This window comes from Typopeltis vanoorti, chromosome 10 (assembly GCF_054136105.1).
Source record: "Typopeltis vanoorti isolate ZY-2024b chromosome 10, IOZ_Tvanoo_1.0, whole genome shotgun sequence".
Lineage (NCBI taxonomy): Eukaryota > Metazoa > Arthropoda > Arachnida > Uropygi > Thelyphonidae > Typopeltis > Typopeltis vanoorti.
The window spans coordinates 93328078-93346791 of record NC_143558.1 but is presented as its reverse complement, the minus strand read 5'-3'; the positions used below and the strand labels follow the sequence as shown (position 1 = coordinate 93346791).

Here is an 18714-nt window from a genome sequence, read left to right as displayed (position 1 = left end):
AAATGGTCATTTTCATTGGTTTATCATTAGATATTTCTTTGTATTGTATCATTTATCATTCCCATGGGTTTCTTTATAATGAAATAGTTGCTGCTATTGCATCAGAATTTTTTTATGCTATAAGCAGACAGCAAGAGCTAGTTTCTGCATTTTTATGCTGAGATCGTTATGGCTAGCTACATGCAATTAACACCTTGCAGAAAAAAGTGTGAATTCAGGCTTTGAACAGAGAAAGCTATTCCTCTTATGAAATAGCTAAAAAGGTGTCCTGTAGTCTATCTGCTGTGGTATAGCTGCTGTCAAAAGTGAAGGAAATCAGATCTAGTGAATGGAAGAAGGGGACAGGAAGAAAGCCACTGTCTACAATATGCCAAGATTGAGTTCTAAAGCAAGTCTGCCTCAAAAATCACTGTGCATCATCTGGAGAACTGAAACAGGACTAGGAAGAACAAACAGGAGTTGCGACAAGCTCTATAACTGTCTGAAAAGACTCATTCTACAGGGACTGATAGAAAGGCACCATAAAAAGAAGCACTTGTTAACCAAAAAAATGAGATTGGCTTGGTTAAATTGGTGCAAAGAGCATGTCAAATGAACCCCATGATCAGTGGAAAAAGAGTAATTTTTTTCTGATAAGAAAAAGTTTAACCTGCAGGGTGCTGATGTAACTGAGTTACTGCATATATAATGAAAATTTTGCTTGTATGATTTTTTTTTTTTTTTTTTTTTTTTTTTTTTTTTGCATGCACAGTCAATGTAAATAATGTTAAGTATAAGAATATTTTTCATTGTAATGAGAGTAAAGTATCATTATAGTGAGGATTTTAACAGTTTTCAATAGTTGGACAAATAATTAATTTGCCTTAGTAGTCATTTGTTTCAAACTGCTTAGCACAGTGCTGAGCTGAAAATGAAATAACATTCTTTTTTCCCATTCACATTAAATAAATTATACTGTGCCTGTTTTAAACTTTAGTTTTGGAATTATTCTTCAAATCTGTTCATCATGCAATAAAAATTACTGTTTTCTATTCATTCTCCATAAGATTTATTTTCCATTATTTTTTAAAGTGATAGAAAATGAATGAACAGTAATTCAATAGACAGAGTTAAGATATGCGCTAACTAGTATTTTTTATTTTTTTTCCATTCTATGTAAATACCATGTTTGCTCCAATATTCATGATACATTTACACCTTATTCATAGTGTAAATGTATAATGCAATTATCTAAATGTATAAATTCCTGCAGTTATCACATTTCTATTTCTTTCTTTCTTGAATCAAGTTGCAGGTTTTTTCATGTGAAATGGTGATTATAGCTATGAAAGAAGAAATCTATTCACATATAACTGAAAAGCTACAGGTTTTCATTGTCAGGAAACATTTTATGAGGAATCCTGTTCCAGAGGCCAGAGGTAGATGGAATAAATAAAGAGGAGAAGCAGGTTTGGTGTTTGTAGTTGGAGTAAAAGGAGATACTGGATAGGTGCTGCTCTTGTTTTAAGCCCAACAGAAGGCAGAGGAAGGGTAGCTGCCTGTTTGGTGGGACAGTGACTATGTCAGGTACAGAAACAGTCAAATTTGCCAAATCACTCTCCTCTGAAAAGTATCAAAAATTTTTAGGGATACTTTGAGTGCACACTCCAAATATGTGAACAGATTCTAGGATAGTACCACTCCACAAGCATGGTTCTAAGACAGAGGTCTCCAACTATAGGCCAGTCTGTCTGACTGCGGTTGTGGTCAAAGTGTTGGAGAGATTGGTAAGGAATAGAATACAGAATTGGGTTGATGGACATAGCATTCTTTATGATGGTCAGCATGGATCTGTAAAGGGTACGTCCTGTTTTAGTAATTTACTTGCATTTTATGATAAGGTGATGAGTATGTTAGATAAGGGAGAATCATAGACAGTGATATTCTTAGACTTTGCAAAAGCATTTGATAGATTAACACATGATTGGTGTACAAGCTGCAGAGGGTGGGAATAGATAGTATATTGGTTAGATGGATCAAAGATTGGCTCTCTGAACGATACCAGTAGGTTGTGTATGATGAAACAGTGCCTCAAAAAAAGAAGGGTAACCAGTGTTGTGCCCCAGGGTTCTGTTCTTGGGCCTCTGCTATTTAACTTGTTTGTAAACAATATATCATGTAGACTGACTGGGAATCTTCAGTTCTTTGCTGATGATGTAAAGTTGGGAATAATTATAAGTAGCACGGCTGATGTTAATTTCTTTCAGGAAGATTTGAATAGACTTTTTACTTGGACAAAAGAGTGGGGATTGTAGTTTTAATATCAATAAGTGCATAAGTGAAGAAGATCTAATTCCAGATATTGGAGATGGAAATTTCAGCTTGCTAATAAATGAATTGAATGATATCACAAAATAAGATTTTAGGAATTGCCATCATTTATTACAGCAAGAAGTTCAACAAAATTATGCATACATTTCTGAGCATGGTGGTTCTAGAAAAGTGTGATGCTAGTGGTATTGTGGCTGAACTGCAAAAGGAGCTCTTGATCAAGAAACTGGACTTTAAAAATCTCATTGCAATTGCTACAGACACCATTGTTATGGTTGGTGTCAATAATGATGTTTATGAACAACTAAAGGCATATATTCCCTCCTTAATTTTAATTAGATGTGTATGCCATTCATTGCAATTGGCAATGTCTCACACTTGTGCAGAATCTCTCCCAAGAAAATTAGAATTTTTAGTTGCCAAAACGTTACAAGTGGTTTTCACATTCTTCTTCAAGTCAAGCCACACACAAAGAGCTGTATCAAGCTATCAACGAAAATGATGCTCCTCTGAAAATTGTAAGCAACTGTGCAACGAGGTGGTTCTCCACTGAACCTGCAGTAGACAGAATTCTCAGCCAGTGGTTGGAATTAAAAACTCACTTTGAAGTCATAAGTGTGACTGAGAAATGTTACAAAACTCAAATTTTGTAGGAGATGTACAAAGATGAAAGGAATTTGTTGTACATTTTATTTTTGCATCATGTTTTCTAGTTCAAGTTCAGCAAATTAACAAAATTTTCAAATCTAACAGTGCAAATAAGATGAGATTATTTGAAGACATTTCTCATTTGATTCGCTCTATTGCTAATATTGTTGCAAATAATATTGGGGGACATTGTTGCTCGCATCCATAGTGATCCTTAAGCTATACGTGTCCCCTGAGTGGCTAAATGAGCAACAGCAATAGGCAGCTAGTCCATCTTAAGGATCTCCTGGCCAATTTCATGATGTCTACTGAATATAGTGACTTGCAGAAACCAGAATTTAGAAACATTGGCCCTACATTACGTATTTGTCAATTAAATATTGAACTATTAGCAAAGCCAAATGTGATTATTTACCAAATGCGAAAATTATTGTTAACCAACAATGTTGATGTGATTGCTGTCCGGGAAACACATGCTGCTGATCCTGAACAGCTCCTTAAAAGGGGTCACATTCCAGGTTACACTGCTATTGGTGCAACTTATCATGAAGTATATGGATTCTCATAGAAAGGCTTATATGTTGATTATACATGATTATTAATTAACTTAAGGAATTCATAACGTACACTAGAATATAAATTAAATAAACTTTAATATATATTTCCAATATTTCGGCAATGTCATGTTGCCAAGTTCAAAGGAACTTAAAATAAAGACGCATGCAATTGTCTTTATTTTAAGTTCCTTTAAAGATGGCAACGTGACATTGCCGAAATATTGGAAATATATATTAAAGTTTATTTAATTTATATTCTAGTGTACGTTATGAATTCCTTAAGTTAATTAATAATCATGTATAATCAACGTATAAGCCTTTCTACGAGAATTATTATCATTCATGGAGATTCCATTGCACACAAGGCCCGCCAATACGGCAAAATGAAGCTGAAGTTATCAAGACAACTGAATCATCTGACCTTCCTGAAACGCTGCTGGGATAATCAAGTAATCCCAAATTGTGTGAAATTTAAGCGCCGTTTCTTTTCACAAAAGGCTCTCCGAATTTATAACCGCACCAGCTATGCTTTGCTATGGGAACAAATTGCCGCCACACGGGTTCTCTTAGCTGACGTAAACAAAGCTATTCGGGCGCTTGAAGAAGAGGTTTCTAACATGTTAAATCATGAGTTTTGGTCAATTTTATATGACATCTCGTGCACTGTGGCAGATAAAGAATTTGAGAAAATACAGGATCTACACATCAAGAAATTTGAGAAGTTAAAAAAGAACTTGACTTCCAAACCAAAACTTCCAACCAACACTGTAGTCAACCTTTCTTCAGTCACTTTGAAACCTGCAGCACTCATCACTCTTTCACGTGACCACAACTTTGGCATTGCTCTCAGAAAAATACTGGTCAAGGATATAATGATCCAGATTGAATCCGGATTCGTCACCTTCCGAACCACATTGCTAACAATATTAGACTGGATGTAGCTTGTGTTCTCACCAAAGCAAGACCACCAAAAACCAACATATTCAATAGTGAATATAAAGCTCTGCAGGAAATGAAGAAAAACAAAGAAATAGTAATCACCAAAGCGGATAAGGGAAACAGCACCGTAGTACTCAACCATACGGACTACACAGGTAAGCTTAATGCTCTATTATTAGATCAGGCTACTTACTTCCCCATTGAATGCAATCTCACCAACTCACAAATTAGAAAACACCATAGGCTCCTTAAGAAGGTCACTTCTTGGCCTGTAGAAGTTATTAACAAATTAAAACCATTTAACTCTATATCCCCCCCCCAGTTTATATGGACTCCCAAAAATACATAAAGATAATGTGCCATTATGTCCCATAGTGGATGGCATTGATTCCCCCCCCCCACATACAAATTAGCTAAACATTTGGCCAAAGCGCTCACACACTATACTGGCAACACACCATCACACATAAAAAACGCAGCCCACTTCAAAGCCAGCATAGAAAACCTTACACTCCAACATACTGACATAATGGTCAGTTTTGACATCTCCTGCTTATTCACAAATGTCCTACTCAAGGAAACCTTAGAGCTAATCCAAGCTAAATTTCCTCCTGATATCTCAGCCCTATTTCAGTTCACAATGAACTCAGGCTATTTCGTTTGGCAGGGAAAATTCTACAAACAAATAGAGGGGACAGCCATGGGTTCACCATTCTCCCCACCCTTGGCCAACTTCTTTATGGAGACTTTTGAAAAGAAAGCCTTAAACTCTGCACCCACAAAAACCAACCATATGGCTTCGGTATGTTGATGATGTGTTTGCTATTTGGCGACATGACTCTGATACACTCCTCTCCTTCTTAACAAACTTAAACAACCAACACCCCAGAATCAAGTTCACCCTGGAAAAAGAGGAAAACAACAGTCTCCCTTTCCTAGACACACTAGTCACCCGCCAGCTTGATGGAATTCTCTGTTTATAGAAAACCCACCCATACAGGCAGATACATTCACCAACAATTCCCCCCTCCCTCGTTCACAACAATATGGAGTTATTAAGACACTATACAACAGGGATAAACTAATCTGTTCTAATGACAATGCCCTAACCACTGAACTAAATCACATCCTCAATACTTTCTCAGCCAATGGCTAACCTTCCCCCCCCCCAAAAAAAAAAATTAAAAAAATATTTAAACCAGTAAACCACAACCCTCCTCCCTTCAAAACAAGGATTACTCCAAATCCATCACTATTCTCTACATCCGAGGCACCTCAGAAAAAATTACTAAAATCTTAAAAAAACATGACTTGACCTCTTGTTACAAACCATGTAGAAAATTGGAATCCCTTATCCACTCCATTAAAGACCAACCACTTCCCCTAGACTTACCTGGTGTATACCAGGTCCTTTGCAGCTGTAAGCTGTCTACTTTGGCCAAATAGGCAGCACAAGCGAATACCAGAATTTCAGAACATAAGGACTACATCCGTTTTCACCAGTATAGCCACTCTGATCTTGCAGACCATGCTCTGGATACATGCCACAGAATATGGAAGAAAGCCACAATAATACACTGTAGCAAGTTCAAATTTGAAAGACTTTTCATGGAATCAGCCTCAGCCCTAAGAAACATGCCAAACCTCAACAAATTTGGTTGCATGAGACTGCCCCAAATTTGGGAGACTTACATCAGGAGACCTTCAGCCAAATGGCCAAGAATACCTACATAGCCTGCTGGGGGGGGGGGGGGGGGGGGGCACCATCAGAACTTTTAAGAGAAACATTAGCTTCCTCGCTTCGTTCCTCATTTACTGTGTGTAGTGCCTGCGTGCACGTGTCTGTTGCCGAAATATATATTAAAGTTTATTTAATTTATATTCTAGTGTATGTTATGAATTCCTTAAGTTAATTAATAATCGAAGTATATGGAATAGCAATGTACGTGCAAAATCAACTTAAAAAAGTTTTTCTTCTATCTCAAAATATTGAAGAAAAACATACATACAGTAGTGATAAAAGTTCAAGACATTACAATTATGAATATTTATATGCCACCTGGATCATCTTGGCTGGAAAAAATTATTCCTATTGTTGCTGAATATCCCGCAATTTATATTGGGGACTATAATAGTCACCATGAACATTGGAATTATGCTCAAAACAACAAATGTGATGAAAAACTTGTTGATTGGATAGAAGTAAATAATCTTCATTTAGTCTTTTGATGCCAAAGACAAAGGCACTTTTAGATCTGTGGTCTGTAAAAGAGACTATAACCCTGATTTATGTCTTGTGAGCAAAAATAATTTGTCACCCTATGCAAAATTTGAGAAGGGTCGTAACTGACTTTCCTCATAGTCAACATAGACCGGTATTAATTGACATTGGTATTTCCACTTGTAAGATCAATGCCTTTTCCACATTGGAATTTTAAAAAGGCTGACTGGAATAAATATGCAAATGAACTCGACAAATGTATTTGCTGGATATTTCCAATAAGTAGTAATTTTAATCGATTTATAGGCATAGTCCTGCTTGCTGCCAAGAAAAGTATTCCTAGAGGTATTAGGCATAACTATATACATGGTTGGGGTGAACAATGTGAATTACTTTATAATGAATAATCAGATGAACAACGACCCAAAAACAGCAGACAAACTTCTAGAAAAATTGGATATATCCCAAAGGAAAAAAAGGGTAAATACAGTTGAAGGTATAGGCTTTACTCACTCCAGTTGTAAAGCTTGGAGCCTTCTTAGGAAACTAGGCGATAGCGCTCCACTGATTAAAGAACAACCAAGAATCACCCCCAGATCAACTGCCTATACATATTGTTAACACATCACATGGGGGCATGTGATGTGTTAACAATAAGTATCAATAAAAAGCATACAAGATATATTAAGAGAAAATTAAAAGAATTTAACAAGTCTTCACTTATAACTTCAAATTTTACATGCCCTTTTATGCAGGGCCACTGCTAGGAATTTTGCCGCCCCGTGCAGTAGCATATTTGCGCACCCCCCCCCCCTTATTTTTCGTATAGTTTATGCGAATTTTGTTGCCCGCCCAGTGCAGTAGCATATTTTGCTGCCCCTTCCACCTTATTTTTCGTATAATTTATGCAAATTTTGCTGCCCCAAAAAACTTGTCGCCCCGTGTAAATGCACGTCTTGCACCGTCGGTAGAGCCAGCCCTGCTTTTATGCAGCAAGATGTTGAAGCAGCCTTAAAGGAATTAAAGCCTGGTAAGGCTCCTGGTTTTGATAACATTCATCCAGAATTTTTGATTAATCTGGGAAGAAATGCAAGATTATGGTTAACTAAGTTCTATACTCACATACTTACAACTGGTAAACTTCCCACTATTTTTAAAAATCTAACAGTGCATATACTGGAATAAAAAAACAAAAATACTTTCAATTTTAAAGCCAGGTAAGCCTAATCATAAACAGGAAAGTTACCGACATATTACTCTCCTCAGTTGTTGTTATAAACTCTTTAAAGGAGACTTATTTATAATAGAATAAGTCCCACTATTTTTAAATATGTCCCAATAGAACAAGCTGGCTTCAGGTTAAATTGTGGGTGTTGTGACCAGGTTCTCTCTTTAGTAACTCACATAGAAGCTGGCTTTCAAAAATGTTTAAAAACATCAGCAGCTTTTATCGATTTGTCAGCAGCCTTCAACACCATCTGGAGACAAGGCCTTCTATATAAATTATATAAAATTATCCCATGTAAAACAATAGTCCATATCACTAACAATATGCTAAGCGATAGAAGATTTATAGTGGCTATAGATAATAAAACTAGCAGCAAAAGGAAGTTAGATAATGGATTGCAACAGGGATCTGTTTATCTCCCTTATTATTCAATCTGCATATATATCCAATCTTCCCGTCACTACATCAAGGAAATTTTGTTATGCCGATGATATAGCAATAACTATACAGCATAAATGCATAAGTTGTACAGAAGAAATTCTAAAAGCTGACTTATCTATACTGGATATATATTTTAATAGATGGAGACTCTGTTTAAATAGGAGCAAAACAGTAATATCCTGTTTTCATCTAAATAATAACTTGGCAAATGTGGAACTAAAAGTTGAATTGAACAACACTATACTCCCATATAATAAATTCCCTAAGTACTTGAGAGTTGCACTTGATCATTCCTTCAGACAACATCTTTCAAACTTGGAATACAAACTAAGGACATGTAATAATATTCTACAGAGACTCTGTGGCACTATTTGGGGTTCAAGAGCCTCTACTCATCGGACAAGAGACCTTGCTTTGGTATTCTTAAATGCTGAATATTGTGCTCCTATGTGGCTAAATAGCCCTTACTCATGGATTATCAATTCTCAATTGAATAATACCTTAAGATTAATCACAGGTTCTATTAGATCAACTCCAACTTATTGGTTACCTCTTTTAGCAGGCATTATTCCTACAGAACTATGCAGATTGAATTCTTTAGTCTGTGAATTTCAAAAAATTGCTGGTATACTGGATGAATATTTTAATAGATGGAGACTCTTTAAATAGGAGCAAAACAGTAATATCCTGCTTTCATCTAAACAATAACTTGACAAATGTGGAACCTACCTATTCATCTGGATCTTCCAACTCTTAAAGTCAATAAATTGAAATCTTGCCATCCACTACAAGCAGCAGAAGAACTAGTTCTAAATAATTTTAATCCTTTATCAAAGTGGGAAGACACATGGAAGAAAAATAAGAAAGAACATTTGCATAGCATCTTTAAAGGTGATCAAATTACAGGATTGGATCTACCTTGCAAAACCTGGACAGTACTAAATAGGATTTAGACAAACCATGGCCTATGTGGAGATACTCTATAAATGGAACAGACAATCATCTCCAATATGTGACTGTGGTGATCCACAACAGACTTTGCAACATATTGTAAAAGAATGCATCTTTCGTGCTTATCAGAATGACTGGAATGACTTTTTACAAGCGGCTCCTGAAGCTGTGACCCGGATTACAAATTTAGATCTGAATTCATAATGATATATATGTTTTTTCTTATTATAACATATTAAGACTTTTAACTTTTATTTATTTATTTTATTTTTAAATTCCTTGGATTAGATCTATGTTCTCCTTCAAAGGTTTTAACTTAAAATATTTTAAATTCTTCAATCCTGTTACTATATAGTGACATCATGATTCTCTTTTTTAACATCATGTTTTTGCCATGAGCTATGTATGTATGTATGTGTGTATTGATAATATGTTAGTGCTACCATCATCCACAGTCGACTCTCTACAGTCAGAAACTGACAATTATTTGGATTCCAAACCAAGTCTTAATTACAGATTTGAAAGAAAAATTTCAGAGTTGACAATACAAAAGAAAATAACACAAAATGATGAGCAATCTTAGAAATAGAGCAAGATGGTTTCTTCTTGGTCTCTTCAAACAGCTTAGGCAAAGGTTGCCTGAAAACGAATATTTTAAGAATGATCTCTTCTTTTTCTGTTGACAATACCCTAAAACATGTAAAAGAACTGTTACTCCCAACTTAGGAATAATGCTGAAAACTGAAAAAGATATTGCTATCTATTTAAATAAATGGACAAATATAGAAAACAGTAAGCTATTCTGTACTGAAGTATGAGAATAAAAAGATGCATCTGGAATGAATTAATTTAAAGAAATTGCTCAGTGTGCAATAAATTTATTAATACTGCCAAATTCTAATGTGGAAATTGAACAAATTTTTAGTTCCATGAATGTAGTTAAAACTAAATTAAGAAACAAGATGGAATTGCCAATGCTGACAGCTATTTTGTCAGTCAAGTATGGCCCCAGATATAACAACAACAAGTGCTGTACAGACTATCATTTACCAGCATCTACACTAAGTAATATAGAAATGATGGCAACATATAATAAAGCTGAAAATCTAAGTGAAAATGTGGGTGAATTAAGTGCAGTACATCACTTGGAAGATATCTTTAACCACTTAAATACAAGTATCAGTTCATTTTGAATAAAGTAACTGAAAAGTATCAGCTACTACTTCTAAAATTTTAGCTTCAAATTTTTATTTTTAACTCCTTTTTAGCTTCAAATTTTTATTTTTAACTCCTTTTTAGCTTCTTTTTTTAACATTTAGCTGTTTTTAATAATTTTCATTTGGCAAAAGTAACTTGACATTGTTAGCATCCAGGAATGTGTTAGCAGAGCTAATCTCAGATGGTATGGTCACTTAAACAGAATGGGATCAGAAAGATTAGTAAAACAAGTGTTCTCTGTCAGGTTGGCAGGAAAAAGACCCAGAGGAAGATCAAGATATAGGTGGATTGATACAGTAAAAAGTGTGTTAGAAGACAGAAATAATGTTGGATGATAATGTTGGAGTCTTGACAGGTAACAGATTGAAATTGTAGATAGGAAGTTAGTGGTGATATAAGTTTTTCATGTAGTACTATCATATCCTGTACACCCTTTGAGGGTACATATCAGGAATTTGATGATGATACCATATTTACAACATCGATCTCCAATCCAGAGTATTTTAGTAATAAGGTATGACACCTTTTAGCTACTTGTATGTTGGAAATATATGACCTTCTACATTACTTCAATCTTGGTATCTCTTCTGGGTCTGGCTGCCACTGATGAGACCTCAATAAAGGTTGAAACTGGCCTGGTAGTGGCCCTTTCCATACTGTACAGCATCATACATGTCTGTAAAGATATGTGCCTTGCATTATGGGATACTAAGGCAACTGATGTAAAGTCATTAACCCTACATACAAGTATCTCTGTCATGGAGATACTTCATGTGCAAACTTTGTTTGCCTCCACTTGGATAAAGGATGAATCAAGAATATAATTTCTTGGCACCTTAATTTATAGTATAACCAATTGAAAACACTTTCAAAAAAAAAAAAAAAAAAAAAGTAAATTGTTGCACTTTTGCATTAAACCAAATGTATATTAAGATCAGTGGATGGTTTTGTTAATGTTTACATACAGTCTGAAATAGTTCACAGTTAAATTTTTTATTATCAGTGTTTTTGCTGTTGACACAAGAACTGTAATGATGTCTGTGACAAATTTACATTATTCGAAGAAATCTTACTTGTAGTTGTACATCTGTAAAAATTGGTCAAGCATGTTAAAAGTTATAGTGCATTTGTTATAGGTTAATCCTGAACAAGTGATAGGTGCTGCTATTTGTTTCAATGTTTTAAGTCATAGTTTTGCAATGGACAGTGAGTTCACATTTACTGAGACTGATTATGAACTTTTATAATGAATGTGTCAATGGAAATGCACATGAAGAATGCCAACTCTATCAAGAGGCTTTCCCTAGTTGACAGATGGCATGATCTCAAATTTTCATTTGCTTTATCACTGCCTTTGTGAAAAAGGAAAACATACTGTATTTAGTGGCATGGCATCCATGCACTAACACACAGAAATAGAAGAGAATGTTTTCTAAGCAGCTATATAGAAGATCCTGCACGAAAAAATATGGCTTTTTATTTTAACTTTTTCCACCAGGCTCAGGCAATTTTACCAGACAACCATCATTGATTAGTATAATTGATATGAGTAAAGATAATTTTCAAGCAGTATATATATGGGACCAATGATTTCACTTTACTGTGCTTTTCCTAGATGAGGCAATGCTTCCTCGATGTGATATTTTCAATTATCACGACGATCACATATGGACCAATCAAAATACACATGAAGTTAGTTGGTGAATACATCAGCAGCAATTCACCATTAATGTATGGGTAGGTATATCTTCTTGGGAGATAGATTAACAGAACCTGTTTTGCCAAAACAAATCTTACAAGACCTTTCCACCAAGACTTACAAAACCTAGTAGAAAACATCTTCAATGATGTGCTTGATGATATTTCGTTGGTATGGAAAAGAAATATGTGAGTTATGCATGGCAGAGATCCACCATGCTTCATTTCTGAGTCTAAGGATATCCTCAAAGTTTCAGTCAAGCAAAAAAAAAAAAAAATGGATTGTCAAGGGGGGGACCAATCATATGGCCTCACTTGATCCAAGTCATGTGGAATTTTATTTGTGAGGCCATTTGAAATCACTGATATACTATACTCCAGTGGGGAATGTTGATGAGCTCCAAGAACCTGCAAAAAACTTTCACATACTGTCATCAATAACCAGCAGTAACATTTGAGCACATGAGGCTGTCAACGATAAGTTGTCTCAATAGCTGTGTCAACAAATGTCATTTTGAATGCATGCTATGAGTTATGGTCATCCTATGGTATTTCATTTGCCAATTATGAAGGGATTCAGGCTAATTTCTTGACATTTTGCCTTCTACCTTCACTGCAGGTTGTCAGAATTCATGTTGCTATTATAAAACGCTGTTATCTCAGAAATACGAGGTATTGGGATCTTCTCATTAGTTTTGAGGTGTAGGATATACCGCTAATATTTATGATAGAGTTATGGAATCATTTTGCATATGCATGCATATATTGTTAATTATTACTTTATTTCTCTACTCAAGATATGTAGCAAAAATGAATGCCTTTTTTCTCTCTTTCAAAACTGTGCCTATATGAAATAAGCTAAATATATAGTTTTTTAATGCAATTTTGAGTGAGTGTAAATGAAAAGAGAATCATTATGATTTATAACCATGTTATGTATTTCTTGAATTCTTTTATTCAAATAAAATACACATTCTGTTAATATTTATAATTATTTTATTATGATATATATATTTTTTAAAATACAGACAATGTCAAAGTGGCCAAGAGTGAATGCTTATGTAAATAAGCATTCACTCTTGTATATTATATAGAATCTTGTATATTATATATATTATATATTAATAGAGCATATGTACTGTTAGCGTTTGCCATAGTTGACACCAGAGCACTTCTGAAACCAAAACTAATTTTCTTCAGTGTGCATAGAGGAATTTAAGACATATAAAGTGGAAAATTACTGAAGAGAAGTGTGGAGTAATAATATTTCAGTGAAGTGTTTTTAAAAGATATTTATCTGCAGACAAAAGTACATGTTGAGAGCTATATTACCAAACATAGAAGAACAGGCATGTGACTGATGCAATTGCATGACATCACACAGCATTTCACTGGCTAACAACCGAGAATGCCACTTCTTACAGCTAGAAAGAGCTGAGAAGGAAGAGTAACATTAAGAGAGGTAAATTTGAAGTATGGAATAATTTGGATCCAGAATTTTCATTAAATGTAAGGAATGAAATGAAGATTTTATTTAAAAAGTGCATGGAGTTTTCATTAATTTAAGGAGTGAAAATGAGAGATTTCATTTAAAAAGTGCATGAACTGTTAATGTTAATAGTCTGTTAATAGCAAATGGTATATGCCACTATTTTCAGCTACTTCTTACAGAGATCAGAACAGAAAAAACTAATATGTACTTCTATTATGTTATGCAAGAACCTATATATTCTTTATTTTGAAATGAAAGTTTTATTAGTGCATATTAGTTTCTGTTCTTACAGAGATTAGAACAGAAGAAAGTAATATGTACTTCCATTATATTATGTAAGAACTTATATATTCTTCATTTTGAAATGAAAGTAGTGTTTGTCTGAATATTCTTTCAACTACTGGAAAGTAGGACTGTTTTGTTTCTTGAGTTAAATTCTTCTCTCATGATGAAGATGGAAGGATGGTTACTAAAACCTTGCACTCTAAATGTGGAACATGCAAGTGATGTAATTATTCACTGTTTAGTTCACACAGAACCAGTGAAGGTTTATTTCTAGTTGTTTACAATGTAGTTAGATGGATTAGTGTGATGGCACTTTGGCCTAAATATTTATCATGACAAGTTTATTAAACTTTTTAGTTGAGCTCGGTGCACATTTATCTATTGCTTGTACAATTTGAGAAAAAGCATGCGAGAGTGACTTAGTATTTTAATTATTGATATAATGAATTGTCCTTATATATCATGTATATAATAACTGTAAATAATATTTGATTCATTAGCTTTTTTTTCCTTCTTGGAGTAATCACCGACTTCAGGTATAATAAAGGTGATTAAGTTTTCTTTGAATTAAGTTAATACTTGAGTTTGAGATCAGTAATAGCATTCATATAGGAGATGAACCTGGTTGGCTTTCAACAATTATGATAAATGACCGAATACAATGAGGGAAACATTCGTTTCATCATATAAGAAATGTACAGTGTACATATTTTTGTGTGTGCATTATATGGTATTATACTTATTATATGTAACACTTATGAGGTAAAAATAAATCCTAAATCCTCAGACTGATTAAATTGTTCAGTTTTTTACTAAATATGGAACCAATGATTTTACTAGGAATAATTTCACTTCTACATAGAACCAAAGTCAATTCTCACTTTAATAAAATGTAAACACTAACTGAATAGTCTGTTATAGTTACTGCTAAAGGGCACTAGTGTCCTTGGTAAATGTGGCGGTCGAGTTAAGCTAGTCTAGAAAACGTGTTTTTAAAGTTAAATATAGTGTGGCTTTTTGTCACAAATTGTGCTAAGATTGTGCATCGGTTAGAAACAAGTGTCCTTCAGTGGTATTATTGTTTAGAACTGTGTTGTATATATTGTGTTTTTACTGCCGTTTGTTTCACTATATCAACATGTAAAGATGGCGTCCAACAAGAAACGTACGTCAGCGGCGCGCAGGACTACTACTACACGAAAGGCTGGCTCAGCGTTAGATTTTTCGCAATGGATGCATTGCGGAAACTGCTACATGTATGCACCGAAAAATGTGAAGGATCTGTGGTCGGTCTGGCAAAATGAAAAGAAAGAAAATGTCGACGTATGTGAGAAGTGTCGGGATAGGCTGGAGCGTTTAGAAATGGAAGCTGACATCGGGACCATAGCGGAAGAACTTCGGCGGGAGTTTATGAAAATGAAAAATGACCTTCATCTTCTTCATGAGGAAGTGGAAGTGATCGGTAAGGAGATACTGGAAGTTAAAGCTGAGTTTAATGTGTTAAACAGAGAAATTAGGACTATAGAGATTACTTTAGCTGAAGTAACTAGAACAGGATTACATATGGGTGAGTCTTTGGTGAATGATTCAGTAATAAATAGTATGGGAGTGATTGGGAGTCAACATAATAAAACCACAAGTGGCCAAGAAGAAATGAGATGTAGTGAGAGTGGGGGGGTAAGTAATAGAGAGTTGAGTAATGAAGCTGGGAGAGTCATGCTGAATAGTGTAGAGAATGAGTCCATGAGTGTGAACTTGAATGAAGTTAATAGTGGTAAAATATATGGTGATTCTATGATTAAGGGTATGGAGAGTGGTATGCATGAGGAGTGCTTGGCTGATGGTACAATAGAAAGAGTGGCTTTAGCAATAAAGAGAGGGCATGAAACAGACAAGATGATAGTTATGGTGGGTACGAATGACCTGAGAGGTAGTATAAATCGGGTAGGAAAAGATTTAAGAACATTATTAGATATTGTGAAGAGGAAAAGTGTCAATGGGAGAATAGTGTGTGTGCTGCCTTGTTTTGACAATTACGAGTTAAGTAGACGAGCAATGATAATGAATGATATGATTGCAAGAATGTGCAGAAAAAAGAGGTCTGGAGTTTGTTGATGTTTGGAGTGTGTTTGAAGGAAAAAGGCAGTTGTATGCTAGAGATGGACTGCATCTTAACATGGAAGGACATAAGAGATTGAAGAAGTTATTGTTTTCTGAACAGGTTGAAGTTATTGGGCAGGGAAACTAATATTGAAAAGGTTGAGTGTAAGAGAGAGAAACTTTAGCACTGATTGTGTATTTATTGATCCTTATAGGCAGAATAAATTGCAGAAGAGAGGGGAAAAAAATCGGCATAGGACTACGGTAGTTAGTGACTTATATATCAGTTCTAAAGCCGGTACAAGATCTAGAGGGAATCTGCAATTTTTGTATACCAATGCTAGAAGCATTAGAAATAAGAGAGAAGAATTTTTGGCATTAGTCAGTGAAATCTCACCAAAAGTTGTAGGCATTAGTGAAACTTGGCTGTCAGCAGAAGATGTGGTCACTGGAATTGAATGTGATGGGTACAGTATTTTCAGGGAGGATAGAGAAGATAGAACAGGAGGAGGAGTACTGTTGATGATAGCTGATGTGTTGCAGCCAAAGAAAGTAGTATATCATGATGATAGACATGTGAATGAGAGTTCATTTGAGGCAGTCTGGTGCGAAATAGTGACCAACGCAACCAAATATACAGTTGGATGCTGCTATAGGCCAGGGAGTACAGGGGGAGATATTGAATTCATGCATCAGCAACTTAGTGCAATGAGTGAAGGCTTAGTGATTATTATGGGGGATTTTAATTATGGTGATATCAATTGGAAGGAGGAAATATCACGTAGCAAAAAGGAAATGGAGTTCATACATCTTCTACAAGATAATTACTTGAAACAGCACGTAACTGAAGGGACACGTGGTGTGAGAGTGTTGGACCTGGTTATTGGTTCAGAGGTTATATGCATAAGTAAGGTGACCTCGTTACCTCCAGTTGGTGAAAGCGATCATGTGGTATTGACTTGGGAGGTTGCAAAATCTGTGGATTTTTCTATTAAGAAGGGGTATGTACGAAACTACAGGTTAGGCAATTATAACAAGCTTCGGAGTGAGCTTGCAGCCATCCCATGGCAGAACATATTGCAAGGGAAAGATGTTAGCAGTGCTTGGGATAAAATCAGCAGGTATCTGAGGAAAGCAATATCAGATTGTGTCCCCATGGTCAGGAGGTCAAACAAGGCAGGCATTAGATGGATGAGCAGTAGTATCAAGCTTGAACTACAAAAAAAGAAAATGTTATGTAGAATTTACAAGGAGAAGGGCGATCAGGACACCCATGAGCAGTACAAGGCTCAAGCTAGGAAGGTTACCAGCATAGTAAGAAAAGCTAAATCAGATTATGAGAAGACCTTAGCCAAAGAGATCAAGGGTAATCCCAAAGAGTTCTTCCGCTATGTGGCAAGTAAGAGGAAGAATGACTTCAGAAGGATAACCTTAGTGGGTGCTGATGGTATTGAGGTGACAAAATCAGATGTAATAGTCGAGTTACTGAGTGATCACTTCTCAAAAGTCTATCACCCAAGTGAGGATATCTCTATACCTATAGCAATACCTAATGTGAGAATTGAAGCTAAAGAATCAGAGGTATTAAATATATTGCGAAACTTAAATGCAAACACTGCGGTAGGCTTAGATGGAATATCAGCTCGGGTGTTGCGTGAATGTGCAAATGAATTGTCAACCCCTCTTACCTGGATATTTAATTTAAGTTTGAACTCTGGTATGGTCCCTAGGGAGTAGAAGTTAGGCAAAGTGGTTCCTTTGCATAAGGGTGGCTCTAAAACTGCAGTATTGAATTACAGACCAATCACCATCTCAGGAGTAGTGGTAAAAGTATTGGAAAAGTTGGTTAAAGACAAAATTCAAGAATGGGTGGATCAGGATATGATACTCTATAGAGGCCAACATGGTTTTGTTAAAGGTAGATCCTGCCTTAGCAATCTATTAACTATCCATAATAGAATAACATCAGAGTTGGACAAAGGAACTGGCTACACAGTGGTACTTCTGGATTTTGCTAAGGCTTTTGACAGGATACCCCATAGAACACTGTTACGCAAATTGGAGCAGATGGGAATGGATATTAAATTGGTGATATGGATAGGAGAATGGCTCAGGGAGAGATACCATAAGGTGGTGTATGGAGGAGCCGAGTCCAGAATAAGGCAGGTGACCAGTGGTGTGCCTCAGGGCTCTGTGCTTGGGCCAATGTTGTTTAATTTGTATATAAATGATATAGGAAACGGCTTAAAGGGAGATATTCAGTTGTTTGCTGATGATGCAAAGTTGTGTAGTGCAATAAAAAATCAAGCTGATGTTGAAAGTTTGCAGGAGGATTTAAATAAGCTGGTAAAATGGGCAAAAGAAAATGGATGTCAGTTCAATGTGGAAAAGTGTAAAGTCTTGCATTTTGGGATTAAAAGATTACCAGCTGTGTACTACATAGATGGAAAGGTACTCCAAGAGATTGATGAGGCTAGGGACTTAGGGGTATTGGTAGATAAGGAGATGAAGTTCAGAGGACACATTGCTAAGGTGTCCAAGATTGCACATAGGATTACTTGGTTGTTGAGGAACACACTGACATCCAGAGATAAAGAGGTTATTATTCCCCTTTATAAAGCATTGA

General features: G+C 35.5%; 1 protein-coding gene across 5 annotated transcripts in view; it reads right to left on the bottom strand.

The window, feature by feature from the left end:
* The window catches only part of LOC150102596 (uncharacterized), a 337088-nt gene that overhangs the window by 181467 nt on the left and 136907 nt on the right, over positions 1 to 18714 (bottom strand). The window lies entirely within an intron of this gene.